General features: G+C 45.3%; 1 protein-coding gene across 18 annotated transcripts in view; it reads right to left on the bottom strand.

Moving 5' to 3' along the window:
* NRCAM (neuronal cell adhesion molecule) overlaps positions 1-12,557 on the bottom strand; it is a 318,604-nt gene extending 306,047 nt beyond the window's left edge. For all 18 annotated transcript variants that reach the window (XM_082399714.1, XM_082399728.1, XM_082399724.1 and 15 more), the window contains exon 1: positions 12,380-12,557. The gene's annotated coding sequence lies outside the window, so the exon portion shown is untranslated. The remainder of the gene's footprint in view (positions 1-12,379) is intronic.
* Between the last annotated feature and the right edge of the window lie 3,559 nt (positions 12,558-16,116).

The raw sequence follows: 16,116 nt of genomic DNA, 5'->3' as shown, positions 1-16,116 counted from the left end.
TGTAAGATATTTAAGTGTGTATCGTGGTGATTTGATACATGTATACATTGTGAAAGGATTCCTCCCATCTTGTTAATTAACACACCTATCACCTCACATATTTCCTTTTTTGTGTGTGAGAACATTTAAGTTGTACTCTCTTAGATACAATGCCGTATTGCTAACTACAGTCAGCGTGTTATATATTAGATCCTCAGACATCTCTTAGCTGAAAGGCTGCTGTCTTTCACAACCTCTCCCTATTTCCCACACCCCCAGCCCCTGGCAACCACTGTTCTACTATGAGTTTGACTCCTTTTTTTTAAATTAAAGATTCTACCTGTAAGTCATATCATGCAGTATTTGTCTTTCTCTGTCTGGCTTATTTCACTTAGCATAATGCCCTCCAGGCTCATCCATGTTGTCACAAACGGCAGGATTTCCTTCTTCCTCATGGCTGAGTAATATTCCATTGTGTATATATACCACATCTTCTTCATCCATTCATCTGTTGACGGACAGTTAGGTGGTTTCCATTTCTTGGCTATTGTGAATAACTCTGCAACGAACATGGGAGTGCATATATCTCTTCGAGATCCCATTTTCACTTCCTTTGGATAAATAGCCAGAAGTGGGATTGCTGGATCATATGGTAGTGCTAATTTTAATTTTTGAGGAACCTCCATATTGTTTTCCATAGTGGCTATGTGGCTATTATTTTTAAAGATCTATTTCTTGTCTGAGGTGCAAAGGCACAGAGTAAATACAATGATATACATACAAACCCGCTTACAAGCCTCACTGTATGTGTCTCTCTTTATATCAAACCTCTAAGCACATGCAGTTTGTGAGCTAGATGAATTAAATATATTAAAACAGTTTCATGCTTTATTTATCTGTGGTATTGCTAGTTAGTCATGGCTGACACAAAAAATTACTGACTGTCCTCTTGAAAAATATGAATAGAATATGGCTTGGGATAAAACACGATTAGATTTCAAAAGACGGTTACTGACATTGAATACAACTAGAAAAAATGTATTTGCTGAATTAACACCTTTTTAATCATATGGACTCAAACTGACTTTCACATATATATTATCATTTGTTGAAAGTTAAGAATATAGTTTGTGTTTTGAAAACAGTCCCACCATGAAGTACCAAAAAGGGTACCCATCTCACAGACTGCAGCATGAGACCACTTCATTTATTCAAAATCAAGTAGACATGGTTGTTGCTAAGGATGTATGAAACATACATATCTCTGAAGCAAATCTGGCAAAGTATCATAGTGAACAAAATGGCTACTGCATTCTACCTAATAAGAACACAGATTGATGTTGTCCTTCAGCACTTTCCTTTTTATCATCATTGGTCCTAGTGACATATTCTCATGAGGTAGGGTTGACGATAAGAAAATTTATATGGTTTATCTTCATTTTCCAGCTAAAGGAAAAGAAGTACTTAAGCAACTTATCCAAAGCCACACAGTAAAGCAAAGCTTCCTAGTCTATACAGAGTAGCCCAGTACTTCTCAAAATTTAATTAATTACAAATTTCAAGAAAAATTTTCACTCCGGTGTCTCTCAAACATGGACCCACTGCTTCAAACCCAATCACTCACTATAATCCACTAACCAGTTGGGAAGGGCCATGCTATAACTCAACTCACATCTTGGAATATAAAGAAAAGTACAGGTAGGAGTACTCAATAAACAACCAAAAAAGGGAGAAAGTTCCATTTTTAAAGCTGAAGACTGAGCTCTCCTGATCTGTTTCTCACATCAGCCTTTTTCCACTTTGCATGTCAGTCCTGCATGCCTCACTTCTGATTTCTTCCAATTCAGATGGTGGGAAGCAATCTCAGAAAGTGCTTCAACTCAATCAGTGTGCACCCACCCAGAGACCTCCAGAGGGAAATGAGCATCAGCTTCGGACTTGAAGGCAAGGAAAGCCTTGTGCAAACCTGGAATCATCAGCCGCCAGCAAAGGTAGAAAATTACAGAGGAGCTCTTTGGGGTCACAAGGATGCCGTTTAGGGCTCCACAGTGGCAATTTCAAAAATGGTACCCTTCTGGATGGAGTGATTTCACCTGCCCACTCAAGTGTCTAATTGAGAACGAGGAAGCAAATTATAATCATAGAGAATCCAGGCATGAAATTATGAATGTTGGATTTTCCACGGTCTAGACTTTGTCTGTGTCTTCAAACAGGGCTGGGGACAAAATTCCCCAATGTTATCCAACCAAAGATCCACTTGACATTTTGCAATATTCATGGATTCAGTCATTCATTCTTGCATTCATTCTTTCATCAAACATGGGGACTCGTGCATATACACCACCATGCATGAGAAATGCAGCTGAGGTTTCTAGTGGAACAGAGCAAGGGCTGGGTTTCCACACCTAGAAGCCTGGGGAAAGCTGACGGAAGTCTCTTATGAGCAAAGCCAAAAAATGCCTATCCTGGATGACTATTTTGTTAGTGGCTTTCCTTTACTGGCGTCTCAATGTTGTCTAGAGCCAATATCAAATATTTTCATACAACTGAGGCACTTCTCCTCACCTACCACGTGTCCACCTCTTTACTGATTTTTATTTAGCCATATTTGCTTGAGTTTCACTTGGTATCTATCATGCTCTTTATTCGTCTACTTAGATATCCTTGAAAAATCATTCCTGAATTGAACTTTGATGCGTTATAGAAGCTCACGCATCACATCATCCTTGTGCAAAGTGAAGAATCCTGTATAACCTGAATAAACACCCCAAATGTGCTTGGCAAGTTCCCGTTTTCATATATCTAATTTTCTCTAGCCAGAGCCATCTGTATATAGAGGAACAAATAGCTGGAGAGAAGAGATGATCTCACTGAGAATTTAACTGTGTTATGCTGAAAGAACTTTACCTTTGAGTCCTGGTAAATTCTTGTCAATACCTTTCTTTTCAACACAAATAATGTACCATCATATTTTGTCTTTGCAGAGTGATTTATGAGTTATTTCTATTCTCTGATGTCAAGTTACTTCAATGATCTAATGTACCACAATAAAATCTTTTAAAAATATTTAGAAGTGGGGGGGGATAAATTAGGAGTTTGGGGTTAAAATATAAGCACTACTATATATTAAATAGATAACCAACAAGGATCTACTACTGTATAACACTGGGAACCATACTCAGTATCTTGTAATAACCTATAATGGAAAAGAATGTAAAAAAAGGAAAATATATGTATAACTGCATCACTTTGCTATACACCTTAAACTAACACAACATTGTAAATCAACTATATTTCAAAAAGTTTTTTTGAATATTTAGTATAGGATGATATGGAGACTAGTCTCCATTAGCTAAGCAATTGCCACAAACATTTTTATTCTCCACCCACTCTCTTCTTTCAGATTTTGTTATTACTTTTCCAGCACTCTGTTCTTTACTCTCTCCTCATTACTTAAAATGCCTCTCCCTCCTTCTGCCATGGGACACGTCTCCAGGATGTCACAATTCTCATTACCCACCTGAGCCTTCCTTCCATTTGAATCCTTCACTCTCTCTGATCTCGACTCTCCCAACGCCAGTCCAAGCAAATAAATCTGACTCCCTCCCTCCCTACTGTTTAATGAGTCCCCTCAGAGCCCTAGGACAGCAATAAACCCTTGATGTATTTTACCTTCCACTATGATTTTGCACCACAGTAACTGTAATTAGAAATACATACAGAGCCATGGAGTTTTTAAACCCTATTCCAAGTATGAAAATGCAAGTTACCTTAAAATCTATGAGACACAGAGAGTATCTATCATGATTTATGTAAAATACAACATGCGATGTAAGTTATATAATCAAATCCGAAGTAAAATCACTTCTGTTTTTATTACAGTATTAATTATCTCTAAATTTTTACTTTACTGTTTTGTTCATATTATCGCCCTGTCAGTGTTACTGCCCTTACAGTAGAACTATCCATTTGACTGTATTAAATGTATATAAATAAGGCTTTTCACTACCATGCCACTAACCATCAGAACAAAAGACTATGTCATCAAGTCATTTCAATGGTCAAAGATATCAAAGCAAGATTTTTCTAATTGTAGTTTTATGAAGCACCAGGAAGTGTTTCAAATTACCCCAAATGAGAGTTTGGGATTGACATGTACACACTGCTATATTTAAAATAGATAACCAACAAGGACCTACCGTATAGCACAGGGAGCTCTGCTCAATACCCTGTAATAACCTATATGGGAAAAGAATTTGAAAAAGAATAGATACATGTATATGTATAACTGAATCACTCTGCTGTACACCTGAAACTCACACAATGTGAATCAACTATAATCCAATATAAAATAAAAATTTTTTAAAACCCACAAATTACCCCAAATTATTGCATTTCAATAACCCTGACTTCCCAGTAGCTATCTTATTATTCTAGCTATACACACAGCCAACTACTCCTTCGGAAATATTTTAAATCAGATGCTCCCAACCAAATTGAATGGGGAAACCATGTGCCGTGTTAAAAACTTCAGTAGGAAATATAACAGTGATGGTCTACCACGAGAAGCAGAAAGCTGAAATCACTCTGCATAAATACACTCATATAGGAAAAAGCACTGATTAGTCCATATTTAGGACAGATTGATCTTGTCATATACCAAAACAACCAATATCAAGACACTGCAATGACACTTTACAAGGGACGTTGATTGGGCCTTTCTGTGTTTACTTCACTAGAGACTAGAGTGGGAAGCAGCGGAACAGTCAGAAGAGTATTTGCAATGCAATTAGGGGGGGACCAGCACGTCTGAGTGTATGCCAGACGCAGGGGCCTCCCCTAATTCACACAGTCCAGCGTCTTAATGGGGCGCACAGCATCGAACTGCACTTCCTACAGTTTGAAAACTTTTGTCAGTTAACTAGATGTTTACCGAGGGCCTCGCTTCGGCACTCAACCTCCCGGGTACGCCATCCAGCTCTCTGGACGCACTTCCAACACCATCTGTCACTTAAGCTTCCCCGGCTTCAAAAATTTCAATTCAAACTAATCTACTCGGCACTCAAACTGAAGCTATAATTCAAACTTCGACATGAAGCTTGAATTCCTTTTCAGTGTTCTTCAACTTTGACCCAGCTCCCCCCGCCCCGCCTTCGCTGAAAAGGGCCAAGACAACAGCCCAGCAAGTGGGGCAGGCAAAACAGACCTCCTTTGTTCACTTTTGTCCTTTCAGCTCCCTATTGAGGTGAGGGACTGAAAAGCCGCACAAGGCTTTGGAAGGCAGCGCAGTGCACCAGCTCCAGCCATCCTTCCTCAAAGACCACAAAACTCCAGGACGAAACTCTTGGACAAAACACAGTCCATTTTTACCTTAAGGCATAATGAATGGAAGATTAGTACATTTCCCTTCCCTTTCCCTTGAGAGAGAATCTGTTAAGGGTGTTTAACAGGAGTTTATAATGCTCGTCCAAAACGTACTGCTGTAAATCACACCATTCAAAATGCCAAGGGCATTGGAAAGTGGCATGAAATTAGCTTTAAAGTTGAAATTTGGAGAAAAGATCACTCCATGCTGAATGCATCTACTGAATTTTTTGAATGCTCTCAGCCCACTTGAGAAAGACAAATCAAATTCACTGCATATTACACAGTAGAAGACCTCCTACAGGATTCCCTCAGATGGCCTTGGGAATATATTTTCCTGGTTACAGAGGGTTTTGAACCAATACACCACGCACATCAGAAAACTGAAATATACATATGAATATGGATGTATATTCAAAATATTCTTTCCAGCTCTTCCTATCATCATTTAATAAGAAGAATTTTTTGGACTTTTCTGGCGGGCCGGTGGTTGAGGCTCTTCGCTTCCACTGCAGGGGGGCTCGGGTTTGATCCCTGGTGAGGGAACTAGGATCCTGCATGCCGTGCGGCACGGCCAAAAAATTAAAAAAAAAAGAATTTTTGAAAGTATCATTTTCCTCTGACAGTAACTGTCATTTTCATTCTCATGTGAATTAAACAATGCCTTAGCATGGGACAATATGGAACAAAATCAGGGAACATCTAAGACAAGATAAGGTTTATTTGTCATTCCTGTTTTTAAACTGAATAAGCCACTTGGACAGTGTGTGCGGCAGATGAGCATCTGTAGATTTGTTCCCTTTATCACTGGCATTTCTTATATTCACTAGTTTTTCAGTCACTTGAGGGAAACCCTGTATCAGACTTTTAAAAATGACCTTTTTCTCGTTTGAAATTCCAAACTTGTAAGCCAGTAAAATAGGTCAATGAAGTTGACACCATATCTTTTTTATTAGCTCAGCTAAGCAATTATAATTGGGTGGTGAGAGTTTATGCTGTCATCTTTGAAGATTCCGTGGTGGGGAGCAATGTCCGATGCAGACTTGTAAATGACAACTCGGGCACATCCCTAAACAGTCAATGTACCATATTCCTATCTGTTTCCAGATATGAGGCAAATGTGCTCTTGGTCTGGGTTAAAATAACAATGTCAAATTTTCCAGTAAAATAAAAGCATACTAATATGTAATCTAACCTCCGAGCAAAATCACGTAGCACAAGAGAACTACAGACATATATACTCTAATTCCACATTTTTAAAAAATCACATGAATGTGTGTCACCAAGGCTGGCTTCTCCCGGACTTTGCATAAAGTATGGGGTCAATTAACACTTGTTAGAAACCACACATTTCCTTATTAATAAAAATTAAACCAGTAAGTTAGAAAATATTGTGAATGGCTTATTCATAATATACACAGTATATTAATTTATACCTTTAAAAAGTAACAGCTATAGGGGCTTCCCTGGTGGCGCAGTGGTTAAGAATCCACCTGCCGATGCAGGGGACACGGGTTCGAGCCCTGGTCCAGGAAGATCCCACATGCCGCGGAGCAACTAAGTCCGTGCGCCACAACTACTGAGCCTGCGCTCTAGAGGCCGCGAGCCACAACTACTGAAGCCCGCGCGCCTAGAGCCCGTGCTCCCAACAAGAGAAGCCACCGCAATGAGAAGCCCGCGCACCACAATGAAGAGTAGCCCCTGCTCGCAGCAACCAGAGAAACGCCCGCGCGCAGCAACGAAGACCCAACGCAGCCAAAAATAAAATAAATAAATTTATTTTTTTAAAAAGTAACAGCTATAGTTCTTTACACCCACGAGAATGGCTATTATCAAGAAAAGAGAAAACAAGTGTTGGTGAAGATGTGGAGATACTGAACCCTTGTGCACTGCTACCGCGAATGTAAAACAGTGCAGCTGCCATGGAAAACAGGATGGTGGTTCTTCAAAAAATTAAAATGGAATTACTATACGATCCAGCAATCCTACCTCTGGGTATATACCTAAAAGAGTTGAAAGCAGTGATTCAAAACAGATATTTGTATACCCACATTCATAGCAGCAAAAAGTGGCAGGTGCCCAACTTGACAGATGAATGAATTATAAAAACATGGTGTGTCCATACAATGGAACATTCTGCAGCTTTAAAAAGGAAAAAAATTCTGACACATGGATGAGCCTTGAAGACCTTACGCTAAGTGACTTAAGCCAGTCACAAGGACAGATACTGCATGATTCCATTCGTATGAGGTATTCAGGGTAGTCAAATTCATAGAGACAGAAAATAGAAAGGTTCTCGGCAGGGGGGCAGGGGTTGAGGGACATGGGGAACAGGGAGTCACTGTTTTAATGGGCACAGAGTTTCAGTTTGGGAAGCTGAGAAAAGTTCTGGAGATGGACAGGGGTGATGGCTGCAAAACAATGTGAAGTACTTGATGCCACTAAACTCTACAGCTAAACATGATTACAACAGTAAAGTTTATGTTATATATATTTCGTCACAGTAAAAACAGTAACAGCAAAAAAAAAAAAATCACGTTTTCTACAAATATATTGCATTTGCTTCCCCATTTAGAGACAACCTGATACTGAAGATGTCAGAGCTGCTATAAACCTGGAAGCAGAGCCATTCCCATGTTTTCCTCACGTAGCCCTCTCCTTCACATTTTAAGAGGGAAAATAAACATTCATCAGTTCCTTCTGGCACATTTTCTTGTTCTTAGAAACTTCAGCCTCTGATGTCAATAAAGACTCTTTCAAACTAAAGGGGCTTTTCATTTGCCTGGGTGGACAAAGGGTTAAATAAAATAAGCCACTGGATTCTTGCCCCTAGCATCCCTGGAGGCTAGGCGTGTCCTACCCGCTCCTCGGTCCTTACCTGGCAGAAAAATTCTGGGTTCCTTCGGGAGAAGCACGAAACATGAAAGGGAAAATACACCTAACTGTATTTAGTAATTTCCAATCATTTGCAAATCACTTCCTTTTCAGCAACCATCTCAGCATTTGAAGGCTGACCTAAAGCAGTCTTTGGATGCAAACAGACAAAACTTCCTACAGAAGAATACTTCAGGAGCTCTGTATTCTAGTTACATTTGTTATGGGTTACCACGCTTCTCAGATGGGAAACGTTCTTTGCAAATGGGGATGAGACTCCAAAGGCTGCTGGCAGAGGCAGCAAATCTGTACTGCTATGGACTGAACTGTTTCCCCCCAAATTCATACGCTGAAGCCCTAACCCTCGATGTGACTGTATTTGGAGATAGGGCTTTTCGGAGGTAATTAAGGTTAAATGAGGTCATAAGGGCAGGGTCCTAATCCAACAGCATCAGCGGCCTTCTAAGAAGAGGAAGAGAGGGAACTCCCCGTAGACACAGGCTGAGGAAAGGGTATATGAGCACACAGGGAGAAGACGGCCATCAGCCAGCCAGGAAGAGAGCTCGCACCAGAACCCAGGCTGATACCCTGATCTCAGACTTCCAGACTCCAGAACTGTAAGAACATAAATGTCCCTTCTTTGAGCTACCCAGTCTATGTTATTTTGTTATGGCAGCCTGAGCTAACTAAGACAAAGACCTTCTGATTTCAAAGTGAGAATATCAGGGAAAAAAAAGACTGGCGTCTCAGTGGTTACCCTTAGGGGAGAGTAATGACTGGTAGTAGCCACAAGAGGGCTTTCTCGGATGTTCATAATGTTCTGGTCCTGGATTTGAGCACAGTTACATGGTGTACTCAGTCTGTGCAAGTTCATCAAGCTGTACATTTACATGTGGAACAAGAATCTGTGTGTGTCAGTCTGTAGCCATAAATGATAAAATTGGAATTGATCTCCCCGAGGGCAGGAACTCTGCTCTGCTCACCACTGCATCCCCAGTGCTTCGAACAGCAGGCCATGCACTCAGTAAATATTTATGAATAAATGAATAAATGAATAAAAGTATCTCTTTACCAGAAAAGCTTCCTGAGGGGTTCCATTAAATAGGTCCTTTGTACATACACTACATAATATCTGCAGATTCTAATTATATTCAATCAATTAGGCAAGGAAAACTATCCTACATGAAAGAATTATTTGAAATGCTTCTTAAGGAAATTTTCTACAGCCCAAGTGTACACATTCTCAGCACGCGCTCCCCCTTCTGAAGCACTCACAGCCAATGCGTTGTCACATCCGCCTCACCGGAAGTACCGTTTCCAAAGATGACTTGCTTTTCATTTACTGTGGCTACTCCAATAACAAAAATGGTGTGTATTAAGGAGACTGGCCTACAGTCCAAGCACCTCATCACTACCCTGCATTAGACGGCTGGGTGACCTCTCTGAGCCCCACCGTATTCATTTTGAAACCCAAAGATTTAGGAACAATGTTTTCTTACAGTTCTAAAATTCCTGGATTATGTGAAATGTTTAGCACCTTTCCTGTAATGAAGTAGAAAGCAAATTGAAAGAAGACCATGAGTCAGCAGGATTAAGAAAGCAAAATGAATTCATTTTTCCAACCGGTCAGTCAATTACAATCATTCCAAAAGCTATTCCAGGAAGAGCTGATTTCACTGTCGTTCATATTCTTGTTTCTTTTAGTTAACATCTTTATAAATGCGCCTCAGTCATATACTTAGGATAACTAATGCTTTCCTAAGATTTTATACTAGGGTCTTATTCAAATTCAACATCCAATTTGAGAAGTAAAGCTGCTGCCATCAAAAGAATCTACAAAGGAGATTCAGGGCTGGGAGAACCTGCAATAGAAATGTTTGCCAAATGGAAATATTTGCCTTTTCTTAAAAAATCAAAAAGAAGAAGTTCTCTCAAAAATTGCGATGTGCCAGGAACCTCTCAGCCTCTCTGGAATCGCAGGTGGCTCTAGTCACTAAGAAGAGCCCAGTGGCTGTAACTGGTTGGATTGTGGGTTAACAGCCAAGTACTTAAAAGCTAGCAGGGATAAAGGAACATGTAAAGGAACGAAGGGCAATACAGGGCAATCAAAAGGCTATTCCACAATACAATTCGCTGAATTACAATACTGCCTGCTACTGTGAGGTCTGCAGGGGCCACAATTAAATGGGCTTACAGTATGTCCCTGATTTCTGAACACTGGGTGGTTTTAGGCTTCCTCTAAACTAATGATAAGCCTCCAAAAGGCAGCATTTTCACAGTCTTGGATGGGCAAAAAGCTAATCCTTGCTTCCTCACTTCCTAGCTATGTGGCCTTGGGAAAGTTCCTCGACCTAAGTCTCCAGTCTCCTAATTTTTAACATGGGGTTGCTGTGGAAACTGATATGATAGATACATGTAACATGCACAGCGGCCCAGCACCTCTGACGCGCTCAGAAAATGTTGACTATCCTTACCATTAAAGTAGAAAGTATCCAGTTGCCTAAATCCACTTCAGTACTTCTGGAAGGTCTCATTTCCTTGTGAGCTATTATTACAATATTTTAATAACAGGGCATGGTTAGCATAAAGCAGTGGCAACCAAAGCAGCCTAGCCTCCTTATGTATGTTTGTATTCAGTGGCTACCGTGTTCCTTCCCGGATAGCCCCAGGGGAACTCCTGGTGCAGGAGGGTTGCCTCCTGCCCATTACACTCTCCTCCGTCTCTGCTTGCTAAAGCCTCGGGCAGGGAAGGGCCCTGCCCCTGATACTCGCACCTCTGCGCCTTAACCACGCGGGACGGGGAGGAAGAGAACGCTTCGCTCCTAGGACAGAGTGCTCCGCGCCGGATGTAGCCTCTGGCTGGAACTGCTGGTGCGAAAACGACAGGAGAGAGGCGGGGTGGAAAAGACACGCTCGGCGGCCCCCCTCCTCGCCGGCAGCTGCGCAGGGACGGCCCCCGAGCGTGCGGGGAACAGAAGATGCTCCCGCGGGCCGGGAGCCGGGCGGGAGGGAGGCGACCCGGAGAGGAGGGCAGTGGCCTGCTCACCAGCCCCTCCGGACCCAGGGAACCCTCCGGCGGTGCTTGCTGCCCAGAGTACACGGCTCTGGGAGAAAGAGCGCTCCCTGGCTCCCAGGACCACGGCACCCCGCTTCCCCCTCTGCGCACGGGCAGATGCGGGCGGGCAACGGCTGGGCTGGCGAACCGCCGGGGACCCGCGCGCTGCGGCGCCCACCCGCACAGCGTGCACGGGGCCGAAGGCAGCGCGCGGCGCAGATGGCGCTCGCCGGGAGATGGATGCGCTAGAGCCGGCAGTGACGGGCGGCTCAACACAACATCCCCGGGCGAAGCTGTTGCCAGATCCCACCGTTGGGATCCTGGGCAGGGAAGGGGCTCTTCTGAGTCAGCCCCAAGCCGACGCGTGCCAGTCCCAACAAGTCCCAGCCCCGCGAGGCCGGGCGGGGCGCCGGGACCCCGGGGACCCGCACCTGTAGGGCCGACAAAGACCCCGGAAAGCCCCCCACCTACTGCTTTCGGGGTCTCTCCCGTCCCTCATCCCTCGTTCCCCGAGTTCTCTCCAGGCCGGAGAGAGTGGAGGTCGGACCGCCCCTGAACTCCGGCGATCCGCGCAGGTGTGAGCGCATCCGAACAAAGCCCACGCCCAGCTATGTCCTCGGGGACCGGAACGTGCACACGCCGCAGCGCGCCGCCCAGGCACCTGCGCTTCTCGCCCCGGCGGCCCTGCGGCTTGACAGCCCGCGCCCTCCGCCTCCCTGCCCGGGAAGCCGCAGTGCCGGGGCCCAGCAGCCTCCCCAGGCCCAGTTGGCCCCAAAGCCACCTCCAGGGCTTCCCGGAAAGCGGGGGGCACGGATGCACAAGTTGGCCAAGGGCTGGGGAGGTGAGGGGGGCCCGCCGGCGCCGCCGTATCTCAGCCTGGCCCGCGCCGGGCTACGGTCCCCTCCTCCTGCCCGGAGCCGGAGGGGAAGAAGGGAGTTGGCTGCCGGGTTGGCCCTGCGGCAGGGAGATGTGGAGGGGCGCTGCGAAGCCAGGGTGTTTCGGTGTCCCGGCGACAACACAGCCGCCCCCCGCGCCCTCCTCCGCTCCAGCCGTCGCCCCCGAGCTGGACCCAGTGTCACCGCCAGCCGCGCGCGCGGAGCTACTCACGTTCTTACGCCGCGCCCACCGCTCGGCCCACGCGCGGCTGCCCGCGACCCCGAGCACCGGTGTAGTCCGTCCCCGACGAAGCTGTGGCCACCAGCAGCCCCGCGCCGTCCCCTGCGCCCGCGCGGCTCACGCTCCGACTGCGGCGCGCGTCAGCCGGCCACCCGAGCGAAGCAGGGCTGGCCCCGCGCCCGCGCTCGCCCCCGCCGCTGCGCCCTCCCCGCGCGCCGCTCTCCCTCCGCCCGCCCCGCCCCTTCCCCTCCGCACCGCCCCTGCTGCTGCGCCGGCGGCGGCGAATGGGCTCCGAGCGCCCGCGCCTCCGGTGACTGGGCGGCCCCTCACCTGAGCGGCCGCGCCACCACCAACCCACGTCATCCAGCCGGCGCGTGAGGGACGGAGGGCGGGAGCGCGCAGGGAACGAGGGTGCCTGGGGTCTGGAATTTGGCTACAAGAGATGTTCCAGAAAATGGGTGGTTTTGAAATGTCACTCTCGTGGTGCTGGTTTCTGTGTGAGGTCTGTGGTCTCCCCCCGCTACACCTTCTTTTAAAGCATTTAATTTCTTCGAGACTCACCAGTTGGGATGGTTGAAATTGACGTCTTTTTGTTTTGCTTTTAATTTGCTGGCAACTCTTCTTTCCAGGCAGCCCCCAGAAAAGGAAGCTTCAGCGGTCTATTCGCGGTGGGAGTTGGATCTCTGGTTCCAGAGAACAGGATTAGTTCAGGTTTGCTTATTTTCAGATTTGGGAGCATTATGGAGAATTATCTGCAATGTAAAAAGAGAGTTAAGATTTTCTAAATGTGTAGTATTTTAGCAAACACACTGGGGCCGCAAGGTTCAGGCTCCGGAGTGAGGTCTGAGCTGTATCCTAGCTGATGTCCAAGATCGTTAGCCTGATACTCGAGATCCTCAGTCATCTCCTCTGGTCTGCAGCCTGACCTTCCAGGGCTTCTTCCCAATCATCAGGCATCACCTGACTTGATCATTTGACCATTTACTGCAGGCTCTAACTCTCCCTCCCCTCTGCTGGAGCCTCGTTTCCTTCCTTTCTCTAGTTTAATTCAGGAAGACTTCTGTGGAGCCCCGCGTCCCCTCTCCTCATCCCCAGGCTCCAGGCCCTGTGTTAGGGCGGGGTTCAGGAATAAAAAAGGCACAGGGTCATCCTTCAAGGCGCTGACGACTCCTCTGCTCTGACTTCAGTGTGAACTTGCCACTTCAACCCCCAGCTGCATGCCTGCCAGTGAGCAGCCTTCTTTTCTGGCTCTTGCAGATGCCATCCATCCTCCTCTCCTCCCAGCAGTTCCTGAAACAGTACTGTGATCTCTGGCTGCTGGGTCTTCGCACAAGTTGTTTCCTCAGTCCCATTACTCTTCTGATCCGGGTTCTTACCCCACCTCCTGGGTACCTCTCACCTCTCAGTTAATTTTCCAAATCCCCCTCTAAATTATTTTTATTAAAAAAAAAATGTGATCATGATACCTTTACTTAAAAGTCTAGTCTGGTTCTCTGTTGCCTATAAAATGAACTCCAGATCTTCTGGCACGTTCCCTCACAATCTGCCCCTAACTTACCTCTCCGTCCTCCAGTGAAAAGAATTTTTGTAACTCTATTAAGTCTCTGCATGTGAGATTTCTCCCGTCTAGAATATTCCTCCATCTTCTTTTCATCTGGCAAACTCTTGTTCGTCCCTCGGGGCCTCGCTCAGCTGATACCTCCTCTGTGAAGTCTTTGCCGAGTCCCTGTGTTTTACTGTAAGAGTACTTGCCACATTTGAACGATCTGTTTCCATGCCTGACTCCACAAAATTTCACTTCTTAATGAGGATCATCTTAGTTTTGGGTGACCTCGTTTCCCACCAAAAGAAATGGAGCCACGGATAATCATAACAACTGAGTTCTCACTGCCTCATCATTCCCACCTGTATAAAGGGCTTCAGACCCTTCCAATCCCTCCTTACCTCAGTAACCGCTAAGAGTCCTGGGCTGTCCTGCATGTCCTTCTGGCCGGTAATCGGGGGGATGGGGGTGGGGGTGGGGGGCAGTGCTCAAGGAATGCAGACATGAAGGAATCTCCGGCAAGGGACAACTTCCCCAGGGAAAGTTTGCCTTATCTCTACAAGTGTAATAGCAGTACTTAATACTCAGGGTTATTGTTAGGGTCAGTTTAAAGCATTGCACAGTGTCTAGGACGTAATAGGTACTCAGCAAATTCTAGTTTGAAAAGCAATTGTGTGATCAGATGTCTGTCAACTGAATACGTACTTGAATAAAAAGAACAAAGACAGAAGAGGAAAAAAGTTCTGGAGGAAATGGGAACCACAGTGACAGCACCACAGATTAAAATTAAGTAATTTTGATACTGCAAAATACTTGTAACAATATAAAATGATTATATAGTTTTAACTTCCAGTTTATTCAACTGCATTGCAGCTCTGCAGGGAGAACCTAACAGCTGTTACATGAGGAGCTGAAATGAAGGGCGCAAGAGGGGAAAGAGGAATGATCTGGAAAAGGATGAGAAGGATGCCTGAGTGGGCAACAGGACTATCCATTTGATTTGCTTGGTGATGCATGAGGCATTCTGATTTGGCTGATAGTCACAGAGATAACGCACAACACACCTCCTTACCTTAACTGCCACCCTTTATTCCATTCCTAAGTCTCACCCTGTCCTGTACCCCAAGCTTCACTCCATCCTCAAACCCAGGTGAGGGCTGAGAATAACGTAGACTGTCTTCCCCACCACTTGCTGATACCAGAAGTCTCCTTGTGCCCTGCACTACTGTAAACACTTTGCATTTATTAACTTCACCAACTCCACGGCCATCCCATGCAGTGTGTACTATCAATCACCCCCGTTTTAGAAAGAAAGGTTAAAAGTAAATTGCAGAGGTCACACAGCTAGTGGCAGAGCTGGGATTCGAGTGTGGGCATTCTAGCTCCAGAGTCCACAGTCTAAACGACTGCACTCTGCTTCCTTTCAATGAAAGTTACGCTAAAGGTTTGTTTCGATGGACGCATCAGAACGTTTGTACGTTAGAGCAACTACATGGGCATGTCATGGAGCCCCCCAGTGGTACCTGCGGTGAATAAGCTTTGAGCCTTTCTCCTTCCCCCCTCTTTGGCTGTCCTGTTTCTCTTTCTCAGAATTCTCCCTCCCCTTTATTCCTCTTCCACTTTTTTTCTTCCCTCACCTTATTTTCCATCCTAGTTTTCTTAATCCCCATCCACGCCTCGGGTCTCCCAGAGGTGGCAGTGCAGTTGGCCCTGCCCGAAACCCAACAGTAAGTTCATCAAAACCGAGCGTGGACCCGACACCAGTCCTGAGCTGCGAGTCCCCCAGCAGGTTATTTCCCCCTCAGTCTGTTTCCACACCTGAAATGAAGGAGTTGGGCTAGGTAAGAACAAAAAAAAATTTAACTGTGTCATTTGATGATTCTGGTGGTAACCAAGCACATTTCTTAGACTCCTATAGGCTGAACTCTAGGTTAAAAAAGAGTGGAACTCTAAAAAAGTGTTCTATAGTAACATAACAAGGTTGTTCGCTAAGAGTGGCTTATACCAATGTCATCATTGTCTTAATTTTCTTTGGTTGGGCAGCATGCATTAGGTTTCTGACGGGGAGGTGGTGAACTTTTAAAGCCCTTCTATTTGAAAGAGTATTATCATCGATTATGGTCAAAAAGCATAGTTGTCATGATGGGCAGTTTCTAAGATGGCTCCCAGTGACCCCTCCTTCTGG

This window comes from Balaenoptera borealis, assembly GCF_965194805.1.
Source record: "Balaenoptera borealis genome assembly, chromosome: 7".
Lineage (NCBI taxonomy): Eukaryota > Metazoa > Chordata > Mammalia > Artiodactyla > Balaenopteridae > Balaenoptera > Balaenoptera borealis.
This window is presented reverse-complemented; position numbering and strand designations above follow the sequence as displayed.